Raw genomic sequence first — 21313 nt, forward strand, 5'->3', positions numbered from 1 at the left:
CGTACTTCTGTGCTTCCTGATAGGAGGCCTTCATAGTCACTACCTTGAATAGCTGATTTCCTATCATCCTCAAACTTTCTCATGTCTCTGTTTACCTACTTGTCCCAGCAGTTTATGGTGTGTTTACCAGGACAGACCCCAGCACAGGTTATGCAGAACTCCATTATTGAGATCCATTACATATTTTCTTGCTTTCCCTTAAAAGTCTTTGGCACAGGACTTCATGAAAAGCCTTGCAGAAATACAAGTATAACAAGCAGCTCACCCTTATTCACTTCCTTATTGAGCTCTTCAAAGACCTCTGATAGATTTATAAAGCACGATTCACGTTCCATCGAAGTCTGCCCTGGTATGAAGAGTTTTCCTTTTCATTTTAGTCATAGTCAGGTAACAGTCAATAGATCACAAGCAGACTAAGTGGAAGCATCTCTGCTTATTTAACAGATTTGGCTTATTTCAACCAAGACAAGACTGGGTCACTGAAGTACCAGCTGCTGATGGGTTTCTTCCAAGTCTGATTTGTTCACTGGGGACCTGTAAGAATGATCATGAGGACCCTGAGAGCCACTTCTGACTGTATGATGGTGGCTGCTGCTGGAAATGAGAGCGAGTGGGCTGAAAAAGGCCTAAAGAGGGTTAGAAGCTCATTAGCAGCCCCTAACTCTCTAAGTTTCCTTGGAAATCTCAGCCAGACTAGTTATTGATAGGAGATACTAAATTAAGATCACACTGACATGGAGAACTGGGGAAGTGCTAAATTTTCTGTAGCCATCATGTCCTTGTTTCAGGGAGATGTCACATCCCACTGCTCAGGACAAGCACACCAGCAATGGAAAAATAACAGAACAACCCATATTTATGTTATTCAAAGGATATTTGCCGCTGTCCTCTCTGTAGGTTCTGTAAATATCTAGCTATGACAGGAGAAAAGAAAACATAACCTACAGTCTTCATAGCTGCCAGAGCTTTCAGTCACAGTTGGGCATTTCTGTATATCCCTTTCTCTGTGGAGAAGTAAATGCCAAAAAACCATTAGCTTCTTCTAGCCCTTCCCCCCACCTACCATGCAATGAATTGTATGTAATAACACAATACAGAATATAATTTATTCTTATAATACATAACAATTTATAATAACATGGAAGGAAATGGATGCAAAAGTTTTGAGTGAAACAGAAGAACAGATTTTGCAGAACTGGAGTTTGATGAACAGGAACGTTATCTCTGTTCTGAGAACATTAACATTAAATGAAAAAAATACTTCCAGGAATAAACCAGAGGCTGTGCTGGTATCAATCATACTGCTGTGGAGCACAGGTACAATGCAAAGAGCAGTAAACAGAAGCCCACTCCACCATATTTTTTACTGAGTATTTGGACACCCCTATTACTAAAAAAGGATAAAAATAAAAGATCTTTTGCTCTATTTTTTACTATACAAATAACTTTTATAGAACATGGGTTTGTCTCTCTTTGCCCTTCTGTTTTAAGGGGAAAACATGAATTACGGATTCTGAAAAGGAATAAACAAAAGGTATGAAAGCAAATGTGGCTAAGTACCCCAATTTTCTAAGATTTAATTATTATCAGTAAATAGCTCCCTTTTAGGAGTAATCCTAATTGGCTATTAACAACAGTAGCTAACAATTTCAAGGCAATTAATATTTTAAAATAATGAGATGGCTAATATATTACATTAGAGCCTAAAGTAAGCAGAAGTCTTGCTAATTATATATGTTATTCTCCCTACTTTTCTTAATGAAGGTGTCTGGCTTGTAGATTAATTCATTTTTGCTCTAGTTTTTACTTTTTTAAATCACTGTAACTAATCCTCCCACACACTATTGTAGCATTAAAGCAGAAAGATGTGGATGAAGCAGTGAAAGAAGCACAAAAAAGAATATTAAAATGAAGATTTAGTTCCAAGTTTCAGTAGCAGGTGCCCAAAGTAAAGTATTAAGATATGGGGAAATTAGAGAGAAAAGGCAGAAGCCTGAGTCAACGTTTATTTAACACCTTCTGCCTAATGCTGAAACATAAATCTAGTCACAGAGGTAATCACACCCAGATCAGTTTGATTTTCAAAACATAGCAATTCTTCTGACAAGGATATTTCCATTCCATAGCTTAAATAACTGCTTTTCCTGTTTTCTCCAAAGCAGAGAGAGGAGGGTGCCTTGGATAAATGCAGATTTCTTCCAAATTGGGAGCTAATCCTCCAGGAAAGAATAGCAATGAATGACTTGTTTACAGTCAAAATCTCATTTGTATTAGTCTATAACTACATTTCACTCTCAAATATTTGAGTGTGTCTGTATGCTCAACAACTGTTTGCTGCTGTGATTGCACAAGAGAATTGCCTCTACTGAAAGCTGGAATATACAAGTTTTCCTGTGCTGTGTACCAGAAACACACTGCACTGTGCACTGTTGCCCCTAGGCTCAAGAAACAATTCCAAACTCCCTGGGAAAATGATCCTTGCTTTGGAGAGAGGGAAGTGGAGAAAGCCCTTCCTTTGGTTTGCCCCAGGGAGACACAGGGCACTACCACATCCTGAGCTCAGCCCTGCACACCCAATGCACACACATCATCACTCAGCCCCACAAACACAGCCCAGGGCCTCTGCCCCAGCTCTGAGAAGACCCTTTCCAATTTCTCAGTGAAGCCCAAGCAGTACTGACTGGCTAAAATGTTATAACAGCATGAGGAAATGTGAGGTCAACCTCCACTTAATCACACCACTGCATCTCCTACTGCTCTCCTACATGTATGAAATCCTCTTTAGGACCCAATAGGGGCTGTTAGCACAAAAACAACCACTCAGCAAACAGGATAAAAACACAAAAGGAACTGCTTCAGTGTGGCAAGTGTCTCTCAAGCATCAGACCAAGGTCATATTTTAATTGGGAGCTTGCTGGTAATTTATGTACCACATGATAAAAATCACCTGTGCTATGGAATATAAAATAAAGCCTTCACACCAACAATGCATCATTAGATTTCTGTATTTGAGACACAAATCAGCACAGTAACTGATGGTATCTGTTAAATGAGTATATTCATTTGTAGACACTCAGAAGACATGCATGCTCATCCCAACAGCAGAACACCCCTTAATAAAGCATAGAGCAGCAAGTATAGGGTCCCAGCTAAGCACACAGCAATAGCTCACACACTTACACCCTGCAAAGCACTCACTGTCCTTTGTCCTGGATCATACCCATCAGACACTCACGGCATCTCTGTGCCCTGTGTTTGCACCACATTTAGGAGGAAGCATTCTTTTTCCAAACTGAGACTCACTTCCAAAATACTGTTCTACCACTCTTGTTTTTCATATTGTAACCGTGACAGTGGATGTTGGCTCTTGGGAAACAAGACTTAGGCAGGGCCATATGAGGCAGGTTAATAATAAATGAATACATAAGTGCATCCTAACTCTCTGAACATTATTTTATAGTTTTGTTTCTGTAGCTACTAGTGCATATAGATACAATCTATTGAAGTTCTCTCACTTTTGTGAAAAATCTTTGCACTCAGGCCTTGAGTTGCTGGAAGTATTTTTTCGTGTAGTGCTATGTAGCAGATAACCAATTATTTTTCTCATCAGAAATACAAGGGATAGTAAATAATATTATAAAAGACATTTAAAAGGAATATTTGCTGGGAAATTCCCTTCCAACTTCTGTAGCAGTTTCTCTTGGGTACTAATTTGTCTAGGATCTTTTTCTTATTTCAAGTCACTGGAGTAGACAAGACTAACATGAGACATTTAACATACGCATCTACTTATCAAAAAATAAATAGATTACCAGTTTGTTGGAATACGTTGCAGTACATACCCTGCAGCACAGATAAAGACCAACCTTGGCCCACGGATTATTTGATAGCTCAACAAACCATTGCTTTGTACTTTATCTATCTTTGGCACCTCAGCTCCAAGTCAGCTCCAAGTTCAAGCTCCAAGTCAGCTCCCTAACTTTGCAACCAGTACAGAAAATAAATTTTAAAAAAACAGTACAGGGTTCAGGCAAGGGCTCAATGGCCATTGAGTGAGTGAGCAGCAGCTCCCTCAAGTAAAAAAAAAAACTGCTTTAATATTCAGTCTCATTACGGTCCTCATTGAGGGCTGATGTGACAATGGGACAAGAGACAAAACAGCTTAGATATATACAACTGAAGATTTATTACATACACATAATTGTGTATAGGATATCAGTCTGTCTCTATGTCCTACTCCCAAAATGAGCAAGAAGCCAGTCAAGATGATAAAAGATGGATAAAATGTCCTTTCTGATGTCTCCCATCACTTGGCAAATGCTCATTACGGAGCTGCCAGTAGAGACCCACTACACCAGCCTCGAGGATTGACATGGGGCAGTGAGATATTACCAGCTTCCTTTCAAGCAAAACCTGAGAGAAGGATTTTATTCTTTCACTCCCTGAGAAAAAGGCACCAGAGCAGGAACAGACACTTTCTTGTGGGCAGAGAGGCCTCTTTTCAAACACGCAGAGGAAACGTCAGGTTTGGGGTTGCCAAGTACCTGAATTCAGGGTTCATTCTGTTACTGCATAGAAATGTCTCTGGTGTGTTTGGCACGACATGTTATCCTAGACTGATCATATGTTCACAGATTGTGGAGAGTGTGTGAAAGCCTTTTTTGCTGTAGTTATTGGGCGAAGTCACGTCTGTTACCTGGTACCCATGCACAGAAATCTGTAATCTGGGAACAGATGGTCTGAGTGAGTGAGAGAAAGACAGAGAGAGAGAGACGCTGTCTGGAAGACTGCAGAGTTTTCCACTCAGACGAGATGAAAGAGGAATGAACAAATCTACCACAGCATGACAAAAACATGAAAATATAGAAGAATGTCAGTCCTGAAGGTCATTCCTTTAGAATTCACCAACTGTCTATGCACCATATGTGCATATCAACACACCAAAGAGAGCCCACCATCCTGTTGCACAGAGCCGGAGGTGGCTTACACAGCCAAAATTTGTGGAATCATAGACTACCCATTTAGAAAAGTGACACACTGTAGTCTAACCATACAGTCTGAGCAGAATCTGAAAAAATATCTAGCAACGTCTGCTCTGGATTTATTACAAAATTTGATTGCAATAGGCCAGAACTGGAAAATTCACATCCTAGTCTTCAAGCACTACCTTTGTGGGATATGTTTGGATCTGAGACTTTTTCAGCAACTTGACGGATGCAGTCCAAGCCTGGCTTTGGAGTCCAAGTGTCCCTGGAACTGGTGACACCTGCCACCAGGACAAGTCCATCCTTCCCAAACAGTTACATGAAACTGACTATTGCTACCAAAAGGCAGTACTGCATTACTCTCAAATAAAATGAATTGGATCTAACATGTCTTAAAATCTTATTCAGCCTTCTTAACAGTGAGATTTTGGTAATCAGCAGCCTATCCAAAGGTACTGGGTGCTGCCCTGCTCACATGAGAACCTACCTTGCTGGTCTGAGAGCCCACACCTCCAGGTGGGAGTTCTGATGACCTGAGGTGCTGTAGCTCTCCCAGGAACAGGAGCACATTCAGCCAACACAGGCACGTATCACATTGTAGCTGTGACAGCACAGAACTTGACAAGGTGCAAGAGCCTCAGCTGAGGGTTCAACAGAGTCCTACATTAGCAAAATTCTAGTGATTCCTGTGTGCCCTGGAATACATCTCCATCATCACCCACAGACAGTTCAGTGCAGCTCTGCTCCATCCCCACAGCTGCCATCGCATCTTCAGCCACAATGGAGACACACCCCAAAAAACAAACCTCTTACACTCAAGTGAAAAGACACGACCACCCCAAGCCCCACGTTCCCAAAGACATTGTTCAGGACATTTCAGGCAGAATGCAAATGAACAAGGCCCTGAATGAGAAGGCAGGATCCCAGAGATGCAGTGAGGGTCTCACGCTGCCTGATGCAGCCCCAGTCCCCTGGCATGGCAGGGCTGTGTGGAGCAGAGCAGGAAGGGCACCAGAGGGATCAGCCATCGACATTTTGCTCCCAGAACGACACTGTGCAACAGGTATTTAGGGAAAGCAGGACCTATTGACAAAATCCTCCAGGCCTGTGAATTACACGCTGCAGGGACTCTCAGCATGGGCCCTTCTAAAAACTGCTCACATAAAATCCTGCCAGCAGGAGCAGGAAAAAGAGGAGAATCAAGACACTCCCCCCAGTGAACCACTGGATGAATTCAGTGGTATTTTCCTCACATAAAACTGATTTGAAAAGATAATCAAGCCCTAATCGAACAGGATGGTTTCACTAGAAAGGTGAGGGGTTGCAATCTCACCAAGTGATTGTCTGCATGAGACTGAACTTCTAGCCCTTTCAGCCTACAGCCAAAATCAGATGAAGCTGATTTTAAGAACACTTCAGTTTTAGCCAGCACAAGATTTTACATTTGGGTGCTATCCAGTACTTCAATTTTTCACAAGAAATCCACATTGTCAGATATAGACAAGCAACCCTGTATTTTACTATTTATTCTTCCAGCAGTGTGTCAGTCAATTTGCAGAGTTAATTTCCAAATAGGACAAAATATTTTTTTCTTCTCAATAAAAATGAGTGACTTCAGCAGAACATTCAAAGGCAAAATTCCTCTTCCCTCTCCTCTTTCTGTCCTGGCAAATGGCAGCAGAGCCAGAGCAGAATAACAAGATGCTGAATTAAGCATGCTGCCAATGGAGTGAAAAAATCCATTCTTTGACAGTAACAAAGTGATCTATCATACCTCATGCCTAAACTACAGAAGAAGACAACATCCTTTTGGTCAGTCTCAGTTATTAAAAGTATTTGCTTGGAGCCAGAAAAAGCTGGCTAAGACACTCTGGAATAGTATAAAGCATCTTACAGGAGAAATGAAATACAATATCTCATTGTGCAACACAAAACAAAGGCTTTGACTACAGCTTTATGCATTTGCCAACTAAGTTATGTAGATGGTGATCCTGCTAACATGCAAAAAAGGGCAAATATCAACTTAAAAGCCCAGAAAGAGCATCTTTTCTCTCCTCTCACTTGCAATTTTTTACCTTCTGAGGCAGGATGAATTCATATTACATGGGTATTACAAAGGCTGTGTGTACCTTCCTTGTCCTTCTCCATAGTTGTAGAAGAGAGGGCTCTGTCTTAAAGGAAGAAGACTCTAGAAGTCTAGTATGAGTGAAGGGAAGTTTTTGTTACACACAACCAAGCGGTTTTAGGTCGTGCAACAGATCTCTTGCAAGAAGTTTTAAGCCCTGCACACCATCACTGAATATAGCACATGGTGCTCAGTGTAAAAAATGTAATTTTTTGTCTTCAGCCTGGGAAAACAGAGGTTCTGAAGCTTCATAGAAGCTGCAGCTTTCAGAAAATGAGAAAATTACTTTGAGTTTACATCTTGAGGGTGTTTACATACCTCTCTAATGTCTACCACTATTCCCTAAGCTCTTAAGGCCCTTAATTCAGGCAACTGATTGATGTTCACCCTCTACCTGCAAGCAGTGGGTGTCTGCAAAGAGAAGCCAGTCACATGACAGAACAATGCAGAGAAATGGTTGATTCAGAAGCACTGCAATGTTCTTGGTATTTTGCTGTTAATTAGGCAGTGGGATTGCAGCCATCTGAGTATTGCATACTGCACAAAAGTGAAACAACAACAAGCTCTAATAAACAAAGCTCTAAACAAACAAAAAGCACAAGGAAGCAGAGGAGCCATTATCAGCTAAGCTGAACAGCAAGCCCCAGTATGTGTTGGGATGAGCAGGTGACTTGGATCTAGGAAAAGAACTTAAAGAGAAAGAACAAAAGGACCTCACGAGTCTTTATATGCTATTCCAGTTTGATAGACACTTGTCCTGCAGCCTGAGTGAAAGCCATGAAGAGTGGACATGACTGTGCCATCAAGGATGTGACAAGAGTCCTTACGGACGCGAGCGAGGACAGCCCTGCAGGCAGGCGTTCAGACTGCAGGTGCAAACACGAGCACAGGCCAGGCCAAGGCCAGACTGAGAATGGTGCCACTTGCAAAGAGTTTGTACCTGCCAGCACAGACACAGGGCTAGGGGACAACTCTGCTACAGAAGATGAACATGCTATCAGCCTGAAAGCAGATGACACATTTAATATTTTTAAGTTGGGCATTGGTACAAAAGCCAACAGGTTTCAATTACATGAATGAAAAAGCAGTCCAAGTAGGTAAGAAAAAGGCAGTCTTTTTACAGTGTGTCTTATGCGTATCCTCCATCAAGACAGGGAAACTAAAGGCATCTCATGATCTCATGCCACTGTTGTGTGGCAGGTGAAACATATTTTGAAATAGCATGAGGACTGAAAAATGGCCTAGGAACTCTGCCATAGGAACACAGAAATTTAGTGAGAGTAGAAAATGGAGTTGAATGAGCTCAAACCATAGTAGGGGCTGCACTAGCTTATTGCTCTGGAAATTATACTAAGAGAACCAACAAAAACAAATGTCTTCAACAGATCATGACAGGGAAAAGAGACATAATTCCTTGTTGCTACAAAAAAAACAAAACAAAACAAAAAAAAACAAAAAAAAACCAAAAAAACAAGATCAGAGAAATATTTCTCTGTATTTGTCATGCTCAGCGGGTTAAGCAGGATTCTGGCCCTTGGAAAACTGCAGAAACAAGGTCTCTGGTAACAGTAAGGTTCATCATTTGTGCGGGAGCTGAACTAAATTGGGGGACGAAGAAACACAGTTTCATAAAAAAGGGGGAAAGCAAAAGGTTTCTGAGGATCTGTGTCTGAAAGCCTAGGCTGAAAGCCATAAAGCTGATGGGATCTAGTCCCCAAACACTGTGCTACAAACAAACTATATTGAGTCTACTTTCCTATTCAATTGCATAATTTGCACACAGGACTAATAGGACAGAAGGAGCTTAATTTGTGTCACACCTTGCAACAGTCTCTTCTGGCACAAACACAGTGGAAGTAAACCTGGGAGACACTGGAAGAGGAAGGAATCAGAGCACCTGGTGTTGTGCCTGCTCTGATATACCTTTCTGCAGTGAAGCAGTTCCCTTTTGACAGTCGTGTCCTTGAGTGCTTGAACCCAACAGTGCAGGACACCATCAAAGCTGTTTTGGTTGTGCACAGTTTTATCAGCTGAGGACCTGGCCTTGCACTCCTGCCACTGCCGTGGTACACAAGTTACTGCCATGGAAATGCAGCAAAGCCTGAGGTTCTTAGAAAACTATAGTTCTCCTCACAGGTCTCACATCTCCTCTGACGTGCAAGTAACATGAAGGCAATTATTCTAAGGGTACACAATAGCGCTACAAAACATGGTGCATATAGAGGCCAAAGAATACAACAATTAAAAGTCTTCATATTTTCACAACCCGTAAGCTAAAATACAACTTAATTCCTGCACTATTCATATCTGTTAATAGATCACACCTGGGTAGCCTCTCAGACACTGCAGGATTTTATCTGCCAGTGCAACTTTAGTAGTGATTCTGCAAGTATAATGGCAGCAACTGAAGCTCTTCATCTCTGGTGCCAGTTCAGCACACATAAACACCCTGCAAGAACATACACACTTGTTGAGATCAATACTCATTGTTTATAAGTTACTTGGCTCTGAGTATGCCAGCTCTTGGAAAGGTCCTGGTGAGCCTGGAATCTGTAAATATTTTTTTTTATTGATGCTGATGATACGGATGAGCTAAATTACAGAAGCTGGAATTGCTTTTAACATTATTCAAGGGGAATGTTTCCAAAGAGCCCACTGTTACAAAAGCCAACAGTAATTTACATCTCTTCCAAAACATTTGCCATTTCAGACAACTCCAAGCTGCCTCTGTCTAAAGTGCAACAGTTTCTTTTAAGAGAAAAGAACCTGTGTTCAGTATTGAGCAACCTCTGGAGATCCCAAATGTGCTCAGCACCTTGTAAGGTCAAGAGCTAAGCAGGCTTTTTTTTGGTACATTTGGAAATTAACAGCAAGACCGAAGAACTAAACTTCTGCCCAGACTTCATTTAGTGTATGTTTGCACTAAAAGCCACACTAAATCCATCAACAAAACTATTTCTTTCTTTACTGCACCCTCTTTTTGGAATGGTAGAAGCTCCGCAGAGGCCCAGCCATGAAACAAGTGCTCTGTCTGGGTGCTGTACAAACATGGGACACTGAGGTGATTCCCAGCTAAAAGAGCCATTTTGTACACACCTCCAAGAAGAATCAAAACAGAGATCATCATAAGCAAACAGGTGATCATAAATTCTGGTCCTCAGCAGTCACACACTCCTGAGTTTAGGGGAAAGTGTCATGAGTAGGTGCTGGATTACAAGGGGTTTCAAACCTTTATGGAACAAGTAAACGCCTATATTTTGTACCTAAATTCACATAATTTAAATCAGTATCATCCATAAGAGATTTAATTCTCCACGCTGCTCTGGAAAAACTTCAAGTATAAATATACATTTCAGCAACAGGAATCACCTCATACTTAGAAAAAGCCACCATTTGTAACAGTATGAAAAAATAAGCATTCCTAAAATTTCCTGATTTTACATATTCTCAAGAGTTGACAATAATAATCTCTTATTCAGACATAATCCATTACTCCCCAGATTGCAACTGTTCTTATCAATAGTGCATGGTACCTGTTTGCTGGAACATGCCAACCTGATCATGATAATTTATTTAATGTGTAAGGTCTGAGCTGCTCAAGAATATATTTATCAAAGTGAGACTTACTTAAAAACAAAGGCAATTTTTCTTACCTGCTACACTGTTCCCTCCAGTGCTATTCCTATTCCATGAGTATTGTGAAATTGCTTCTTCTACAGCCAGCACAGCTCACCAATCACCTTGTTGAAAAGTATGCCACGGACATTGCCCCAATCTCTAAAGTCACACCTCACGATCTTTCATTTATGAACAATGCCAGCCTTTCCCCTGGGCCAAAGTTTTGTGGGTTTCCATTTATTGGTTAAGTTTTATTCCCATCCCCTTTCTGAAAGCCCTCAAAGGCATACCTTCAAAATACAGTGGGGTGAAGAGATCTGCCTGTTCAGGTCTCAGGACAGAAAATAATACCTCCTGATCACAGCCCAAAAGGATGGTCTCGTGCTTGGTTGCCACACTGGACAGCAGCAGCAGTACAAGTGACTCCCAGCAGGGCTGGTTTCAGAGGGCCTGTGAAAGCAGTCACATGTAGGGCAATATTTGAAAAGTTGAGAGACATATTGACAAAGCTACTTAGAACACAATTAAGCACATTGAGTGATATTCTTTCTAGGAATATTCCTCTGACTCTATTTATATTCATAAAATTGTCATTGGTGCCTTTGATCTAAAAAACCTCTTATCTGTAGCCAATCTAACAGTGTGACTTCTGGTTTATCTCCACCCCCTTTACATTCCCATGCAAAGGGAGTGGGATTCCCCTTGTGCTCAGAGGGGAACTGTGTGAGACCCAGGGTAATTCAGTGTCTGAGAACACCCAGCCCACGACATCCCTGCAGAGCCAGCAAGTGCCATGGCTCTGAGAAAGGGTGTTTAACCCAAGGGATGTGACCTGCCACAGTCATTCGGTGTCTTGCAGAGACTGTGGCTCCCATTCAAAGCATGACAATCTCTATCCCAAAACTGATTCAGCCCAAAGAAAGGAAGAGTTGTTACAACCACCCAAATGGTGCCAGGATTGCACAGTAGGCTTCAACAAATGCTTTGTTATGATTATTTTATTTCTATGGCTCAACAGTTCCCGCTGTGGGAATACATGGGGACCCACTCTGATTTCACCCACACTACCAAGAGTCAAAGAAGCAAAATGTCAGTGCAACATAAACTGGGATAACTGATAACTGTACTAACACAATAATAATTTATACCCAGGTAGCATGTCAAAGGTCCAGCCAAGACTGAAGCTCTGTCAGCTTGGCATGATACAATCATTAGGGACAATCCTTGTCCAGGCATGCTTACAAACCAAACAGACAAAACAGGCTATGTGTAATAGGGAAAACAAAACCACAAAGGAATTAAATGTCTGGCCAAGGGTTACACCAGCCAGTCAATGGCAAAGACAGAAATAGAATCCAAGTTTCTTAGTCTACTACTTGTGGCAATGGGAACTATGTGGCCCATCAAGAGCCTAATTAGTTCACAGTATTTGGCAAGACCTACTAAAAGTCCTTCATTAATATTTAGAGACATCATTTGTTCTCTGCTCTATTTTGCTTTCCTTCTTTTTCCTCAAAATAGAAACTTTTTCTTTGGAGGAAACTGGAAGGAGCTCCTTTGTATGAATGGGGGAAGGAATGACTGCTATGGGATGCAGCAGATGGATAAATAACTCCCCCCAAAGCAATAAAGAAAAACTTCTTTATTGCAAAATATTATTCCTCTCAATGTTCATAATTGTAACTGTCAGTTACCAAAATTAGAATGGAAGCTACTGTATTTTTAATTGCATACTGAAAGCATGTAGAGCTAAACAGTGCCTATTAGTCCACTCAAACAGCTGTTATCTAAGTCAATACATAGTTTTGAAAATAACAGTCCATACTTAGATGCCAAATTTCTTTTTTTAGGCACTTGATTTCCAGGTGGTGGCTTAGGGTAGGGAGGACCATGGATAATGAGCATCGATTTGCCAGCTGAACATTAGACTCCTAGGTTAGACCCCACCCACATCCATGTAACTTCCATTAGGGACTCAGATGTGGGACTTTGAAAAGCACTCACCTTCCATTTAAGTCTTTCTCTCTTCCCACTGGGCTTCCATAGCTTGAGGCTGCAGATCAGCACTGAGCTCTTCCACAATCACACCTGAAAGGGATCACCAAATGACACAGAAGCAACAAAAGAAGCTCTATATCCACTACTTGAGAACATGTCAAATCTCACAGTATTGCTTTCAAGTATTACACGTTATCACAATTACTATCTAACAAGTATTTCCTTTATTTACAGTTAATTTCTTGAATAAATCCAGTTGCATTATATAGGAATTGAAAAATCAGCCCCCTTTCCTCTATATTCTATTAGGTATGTTTAAAAAAACTTCTACATCTTCTGGTTGCCAGTCATTTACGGTAAATGAGATTTGAATTCCAGACTCTGGAGTGCAGCCATTTAGGATATGCAGCTTTGCAAAATTTTCCACAATGAAATCTCCAATGATTTGAAGGTACTTCACTTTACCCTAAAGCAATTTATTAGTGCAAAACCCTCTAAACTACTGACATATCTGGTCAAATTAAAACATGATAAATCTGATGATGGGATTATAGTCATTATGTTGTGGTGAGAAATGCATTTGGAGAAGCTGGTGTTTTTCATATCAGCAGCGTTCCTTACAGTCCAAAAATGAAATTACAAATGCTTTCAAGAGAAAGGAGGTGCCAGCTCAATGCACAGCTTTTGTGCAGTACAGGGTTGAGATTTGGAGTAGCATTAGTTGTTTTTGTGGAAAAAACCCAATAAGAAATACAAATGAGATATCTTGGAAAAGTACTAACAGAACATGATTTGCAGAATTGGGTCCTTTTACACTGAAAGTGTGTTACTTCTACAGCTGTATCTTTATAAACCTCCATGAAGGAATATCACATTCTACCTTTTGTAGACAGGAGTCCAGAAATGCAGTTAGTCTGTGAAAATTGAGATATCTGAGATTTGGGCAGCCAACAGCTTTCCGCTACCCAAAACAAAAAGTTACACCTGCCAGATGATGCAAGGAATTCAAGCTACTTCAAATTGGCTGAGCCACAGTAACTGACTGGGTATATTCACCAGCCTACTGCAAGTTAAAATCAGTTTAACTTAGCCTACTATTAAAGGGGGTTATCCAAAATGTATTCTGTTGCCTTTGCTGCTACTACTTAATAACATACAGAAATAAATATCGTAATTTGGAAGATGTATGGTATCTTGTCAATCTGCAGAACCTAAATTTGTTTTTTAGTTCAATTTCTGATCTTGTGTTTATATATAGGTGTCACATATTAACAACAAGTTGACAGAAGTCCCTAGTTACAAACTCTCTGGAATTTTGTTTGAAATCCAAATACAGAAATGCAAACAGATTCTATTGTAGCTTCAGCTCATATCTGATGTTTATCAAGTCTTGTATTTCCCACAGAGCTGAAAGCAAATCCCTTATTACTTGAAAGAACTTAAACACGCTTCACTTTCTCAGAAGCTATTTTCTGTCACTACTTCTGACAGTGCTGCCTCTGCTGGCTAATGCATTCTGTGATGGATCTTTAGAGAAGATTGCTTATTTTATTTTTTCAGGGTTTTCACTCACAAAGAAACATCCTTGTGTCTTTCAGAGACAAGGCTGTTCTGATTTACCCCTAAATACCTTTGCATCTGCAACAAAACCACATCTTTTTTAGTGCAGAACTCAGGACTGCAGTAGGTGCAGTGTAGGATGTGCCTGCAGGGAACACATGAATCTACCAGCCTCGGTGCTTTTTGATGCCCATGTTCTCATGCTATCAGAGGCTCAAAAGGAGACAGTAGCTGAAAATTGAACCTTCAGATCGGCATTGCTCTCAATTCTCAACACAGCAGGGTAGGAGTTTCACAGGGTTTGTTTTATAGAGAATGTGGCCATACACACTTGAAATTTGGTGGTGTTTTCCATATCTTTCATAAGTCACAAGCTATGAAACGACTTTCTACCCTTCTGGCAGACCCATTTATACAAATTTCTGCCAGTCCACTCAGGGCTGCGTTGACTTACTCTACAGCCAAGTGCTGTCTTCAAGGACTTCCCAGCGGGAGAAGAAAGGTGGAGACATTATTAGATATGTCTCAAAAGTTTCACCTTCTCTCTGTCTGTTCTTTAGTGAAGTATGTCAGGCCCTACGTGTTAGGACCTTTTCCATGTCTCTCAGAGCTGGATTCTGCATGTGACAGGCAAAGGAAAATTAGATGAAATATCACTGAAATCAACAGCATATCAAGGTAAGAAAATCAAAATTAAATCTTACTGTGCAAGAGCACATTTCTGCACATGAAGCCTAAGATGAATGGCTGTTTGGAATTAAAGATACCCTTTTGTGGGCCAGCCTCGGTACATGGCCACAGAGAGGTGGTGTGGCATTCTTCTTGCTAGTACAGTTGCTGTGGTACAGCAACTCATCCCAAAGTCAGCATCAACATTTCCAAGATACTTCCAGACCCTGAATCAAAATGTTAAATCCTAAAACCTTGGGAAAGAAGTCTCAAGTCATAGCCACAGCCGAAATCTCAGAAATAAACCCTTGATTTAAAAGGAACATAGAACAAAGCACTGCACATTCAGGCACTTTTGGTATCCCACTAACCTAACAACCCACTGTAATGGGGTTAACCAATGCTTAGACAAATTCCACGGTTCTTCAGCTCAACTAATCTCTTCTGAAACCAGAAGGAATTGTTGTTTAATGCCCATCCAGTATCCCTGCTGTCTGAGGGAAAAGAAAGAGCAAAGTTTCCTCAGAACAGAAGACAACTATAAAAAAAATTACACCAGATTATCTGAGGGACCCCCAGTCTTTAGGCAGATCTTCAAAAAAATGCTAGAAGTCACTTACCCTAACTAGGTTTGCCTTTTTTCCTGGTATCTGCAGACCATTTTGAGCAGGGAAGAAAATAATTACTCCTCTCCAGATTATCAGACTTGTCCAGATAAGACAAATATTTTGTGTGATGCCCTATTGCAGAACTCAGCCATGCTATAATTAGCAGCAGTGAAGAATCAACTCCACAGCTGTCAGCACATCCATCTCTACTTTCCAAAGGTGTTTGTGATATGACTTGGAAAAATATGGACACGTAGGAATTCTGGGCAAGTTATTTCAATTCAATGGGAAATATTCCTCTAATAAGAATACCACAGTTCAGACCTTTGTAATACTTAGCTGTAGCAGGCCCAATTTATAGCATCTAAGTATTAATTCTCAAAAAAAAAAAAAAAAAATCCATTGTTGCTTTAAAAGTTTTGCTCTATCTTTTACTGATGCTTTAACACACTTTTGACTGAACACAATCACTGACTTTTTTTTAAAAAAGTACTTTGAAAAACTACACTGGAAGTAATATTTGCAAATACTATTTCAATGACTTCCCAAGGCAAGGAATTTCTTATTAGTGAACCTGAAGCCACTGGCTGGCTGGCATGAAAGCAGAGAGTGGGGAAACTCTGAACTCTTTCTGTGCTAAGACAGTGCAGTGGCTGGTACACAACAGGGGACCACTGAACCAGGGCTTGGGTCTGATTCTTCTGAGCCTTGGGCATCATGCTCTCATTTTACCTGGGCAGTGTGGATGTGTTTCTCACAAGAACGACTCCTAACCTGCTTTGCCCAAGCAGATTGCAATGGAAATACAAGAGCAGTGGTACATCTAAAGCAAGGGTTGAACTGAAAGTAGGGAGCACCACAGCTCTACTGTCAGATATCACTGCAGCTTCACTGGCGTTGTTATGGAAATTCAGCTACACCCCATGTGAGAGCAAAGAAAAAGAGGGAAACAGGCTTTGTTACAAGGTCACACTTTTCCTGTGAAGGCCCCTTCCAGTAAACAGGATCTGTAAGTCTATACTATTTTATACATTACCGAGGTAAATAATCTTGAAAAATTTAAAGGAATATTTCTGTCCACTGATATCTTGATTGTTGTACTCAAAAATGTAAGCTTGTCAATCCCTGATTTCTGTAAGAGTAATTTCCAAGAAATATGTTTTGCCTCAAGCAACAGAGGCTCCAGATACACTTCTGGTTTAAAAGCAAATAATATGAAGCATCTAAAGCAACTTTCAACTATAACTGTTGCACTTTCTTCCATTGACACAAGCAGGAGTTCTGCCATTGACTAAAATCTCCAGCTTGATACAATTTTAGGCAGTAAATGATGTATAGTATTTTTTTAAGTCAAGGATAGCATTTTGGTCAGGGGTAGTAGAAATCTCTGAGCACAGTGGACACAAGAACATTATCACTATTCATGTCCAGCACATGAGATATCCTGATACAGTTTTGTGAGCATGGGTATTTGCTTTAAATATCTTTAATAAGGTCTGGCTCAAATCTATTCAACTCCTAAGGAAAATCCCAGTGAGCATCATTTGGGTTTTACCTAAGACAGACAAAGGAGAAAGAAATAAAACCTAGAACTGTCAGCATTTCTACATGTTCTAGCTCACTATAATTTTTAAAACTTAATATAAAATGCTGATAAATATTCAGAATGTTGCCTGAACTCTTCTAGAACAGAGAAATACTAGTATGAATTGAAGTTTTACTATTCAAGGGATATTTCAAGGGATAGAGTGAGTCATCCAGGCTGCAATAACCACATGTGGGCCAACTGGCTGAGACTGGTCCACAAAGCCGATGTAGAGTGTTAAATCTTACCCAGAATTATATTAAGTGATGGATAGAGCATTACTGGACTGAGCTGTTCTCACTGGTAAGAAAGAAAGTTAAACCTGTGGATTGGTTTAAATTCCAGGTGTCGCTTCTTTGTTGTTAGAGCAGTTGCTGTCCTCTGAGAAATAATCTGCTCCTAAAATGTGTGATTCTGTGTTACCAGGAGAACACCACAGGTGTGCATGGTACTGTACAGGCAAGCATGAGAAACTAACTGTGGCAGAGAAGGCTGTGGTTTAAATTACATATTAAACAGAATATTGGGAGCATGCAATAGTGAAAAAAGCAGGAAGAAGGGTTACATTTCATCAATGACGGGGCAGGCAACTAGACTGGGTTTTGGACTGGATCTCACTGCACATCATTCTTCTTAACCTTACTTATTCTTCCGTGAAACTACAGAGGTAGTCTCTGATTCACACAGCCTGTGACTGCAGTGAGACAGACTCAACACACAGGTACCATGGGTGTGGGATAGATACCAGTGAGGGGTGCACTGAGGGCTCTCAGATTTTTACATGGAAACATTTGTGTGCAGAGTACAAGTGTGCCATATCCAACCCTTGAGGCTCCTGCGGCATGTACACTTCTGTGCTGCCAGTGCTAAGTGCCCTGAAAAGATAAATGCTCAATGCCTGTGATCCCTGCAGTTATCCTTATGAGCTGGATTTCCAGTTTGGCTCAGCTTCTTGCAGTCCCAAAGAAAATGTGGCAAACAAGCGGTTAAGGACATTCAACTTTAGACCAAAATCCCCAGCTCCACACTGCCTGAATCAGAGCTTTTTCCAATCTTATAAAGTTTAATCATTCATTTCATTCAGGCCTTGACAGTGTGTTAGGGAAGTTACAAGATCAAGTAAAGGAAAAGAAAAAATAAGAGCAGAATAACACCTGTCTTTGCAGCTGGTCACCAGGCAGACCTTTAATGTGCTGCCTGCTGGGAAACAGGGATGGTCTCATGTTACACTGAGGCTTCAGCAAAGGATGGAGTTTGCAGAAAGGAATCCTGCAACTAAGGATGTGAGGCTTGGGCTTTAGCCAAAAACAATGGAGAGCATCATTAAATGAAAAGTTCCATAAGTTCAAATGCATTCAATCTCTGAATAACACACAGCTTTGTGATTTGAAAGAATTTTAAAAAGAAATTTAAATCATCACTGAAGAACTACCAGTTGTTTCTAATTTTGAAGAACAATCAGTATTTTACCCTTAACTACCACCAAATGCTTCCCAGAGTGACCATAGTCGCCCATAAACAGACTGAATGTCTTCATTTAGGAAGAGCAGACCAACCCTGATAAAAGCCAATATGGTGCTTTGAAAATTGCTTTACTGCCTGAAGCAGAATTTCATCTTTCATAGGCTACATCAACCCTAATAAGTGGCACCAGTTTTGCTTTAAGTCACATCCTTAGAAGCTCATTGACTACAATTGAGAAGTCATTGAAGAAGAGTGATTCCACAAGATTAGTAGAAAAATATACATAATGGTATTAAAGTAGACATTTAGAGAGTATAATCTTAAGAATAGAAATGCTGCAACAAAAAGCAGTAGAATAAAATAAAATTTAAAAAATAGTAGTTGGACTGAAAATCCTAGAGCAGTGAAATCTGCATAGTTCTCCTTCTGAGGTGAAACAGTGGAAAAGTGAGGACAGGACTGCAAAATACCTAACAAAAAATGATCAAAGCACTACATAACCAGGGACTAAAACACATATTAGAAGCCAAAATGCCTTTTTTCCCATACTCTCAATAATACTTGACTGCTAGAAAGTATTAACAGGTGCTTAAGGAGCAGATCAGTAGTGACCTGCATTTTCAGCAGTGACCTCTAATTTCAGTTTCATAGCACGAGACAAAGAAGAATCTCTTTTTCTGAGGGATCTAAAATATCTTGAACTCTTCCTAATTTTGGTAGGAAATGTGAGGACAGTAATCTCCCTTGATGAGGAAGTGAGAAGGGCGTATATTGCCTGTAAAATGTTGCTGAGAAATGAACTCCTGGAATTACAATTTCACAATTTTGGGAACATAACATTAAGGATTGAAGAAAGATATTTAAATGCTACAATATTTGAAAATTAACTCCTTGAATGAAGGAGAGTTTGAAAAATAGTAAATATTTTAAGATCATACACAGATACAGTTTATACTGTATGTTCAAGTGAGGGATGGGGTTCACCTTAACAAGGGGTTTTGATTTGGAGGTTTTTTTATCTTCTGGCAGACAATAACAAACCTTTGGAAAACAAAAAAATCCATAAATTGCATTTCAGCTCTTTGTTCTTAGGTTCATTACTAGAGATTTAATGACCTAAGATTCCTTTAATCTCTAATTTTATGATTCTATTAAACAAATTATAAATAAAAATTTCCTCTAGACATACAGAGGGAGGAAAAAATCACCAAAATATTGGAAAAGGATCCAGGTTTTCAGTCAGTTGAAACATCCCTAACTGGCTGGCATGTTTTGCTGCGTTTATTACAGTGAATGCTGCCATCTGTTTCTTACTTCAAAAGAAATAGTCAAAACGATTAGCAAGCCAACAGAGAAGAAAGTCTTATCATGCATATAGAATATTTTAAAAAGCATAGTGTCCACTGGATCCCTATGGATAGAATATTTCTAGCCTTGACATGATGATTACTGGTAGAATAATATTCAACCATCTTCCATTTGTAATAATGGGACAAATAGAAATGAGATAATTTTGACTCCAGGTCTTCCATTTTCCACTTTAGGATTTGCCTTTTAAGAACCGTGGTGAGGGTGTTTGTGGTGAGCCAGGCTGTGCTCTGGATCACAGGTTGGTGGCCGAAGATAATTACAAGTTTGCCAATGTAAAACATTAACAGCCCAAAGAGAAGTCTACAAACAACAAGGAAAGAGCATGAAGGAAAGCACACAGAATGTTAGGGTAAAGAAAAAGACACACAAGAGACAGAACACCCTTCCACTAGACAGCTAATGTATCATCAACAATGCCATCATCACAGCTGATCAAATATGCATCACACAAGCTATTTTCCTAATTGTTGAGCATCATAATGAATTGCTGATATTTCTGCACTTCGCCATTTAATTTCATCAACTGCTGCTTAACCTCATGACTGCAAAATTCACGCTTGCAAAACCAGTAATGTTTTTATAGACCCCTTGCCTATACATTAATGTTGAACATTAATGTTCACTTCCTTGACTGCTTGCGGATTATTCAATCCATTACTGGTATGCTGTAAAGGCAAACTTCCATATCAACCTTCATGGCCACAATCTGAAAAGCTAGGGAAAGGGAACTGTAGCAAACAAGGTGTGCAATAAACCATGGTAGCTGCTACAGTCGAGAAGTGACAATAGTGTAAGTATGAAATACAGGAGAGGATTTCACTCCCATGAAGCCTGTAATGTATGTTTCAATGCAGTGGAGAGTAGCAAGATTCATAACTTCTCTCCAGCCTGCTCTTTTCCTATCTAACCAAAGGAATCCAAATCGGGATCTGTCTGAGATTAGGAGAAATAAGAGCTTTCTACTCTCTGTGTTTCCCACTGCTACAAGAAACAAAAATAATTTGCCACAAAACTGGTCTCGTGTAATCCATTTTTTTGCTTTGCTTCACAAAGGACTTTATTAATTCACGTTTATGCTTTGCTTTTTCTTCATATGTCAATAACAGTACCAATAGTATTTCCTGGTTTTACAGCTGCCTGAGTAACAGAAGCATGAGACACACAGGCCAGGGCTGAGGCACACCCACCAGTGACCCCTTCCTTCACTCCTATCTGTAGGCCATAGAAAGAAACAGGCAATTTTAGAAGGAAATATAAGCCAACATATTTTTTTTCCACAGAATGTCCAGGCTGTAGAGGCACCTGCTCTGTATTCAGAGATTAATACAGC

At 40.2% G+C, this 21313-nt stretch overlaps 1 protein-coding gene across 4 annotated transcripts in view; it reads right to left on the reverse strand.

The window, feature by feature from the left end:
- The window catches only part of IRS1 (insulin receptor substrate 1), a 307581-nt gene that overhangs the window by 36997 nt on the left and 249271 nt on the right, over positions 1 to 21313 (reverse strand). For all 4 annotated transcript variants that reach the window (XR_004241993.1, XR_004241992.1, XR_004241991.1 and 1 more), the window contains 2 exons: positions 12733 to 12816; positions 11019 to 11178 (listed from right to left, as the gene is read on the reverse strand). The gene's annotated coding sequence lies outside the window, so the exon portion shown is untranslated. The remainder of the gene's footprint in view (positions 1 to 11018; positions 11179 to 12732; positions 12817 to 21313) is intronic.

This window comes from Corvus moneduloides, chromosome 10 (assembly GCF_009650955.1).
Source record: "Corvus moneduloides isolate bCorMon1 chromosome 10, bCorMon1.pri, whole genome shotgun sequence".
NCBI lineage: Eukaryota > Metazoa > Chordata > Aves > Passeriformes > Corvidae > Corvus > Corvus moneduloides.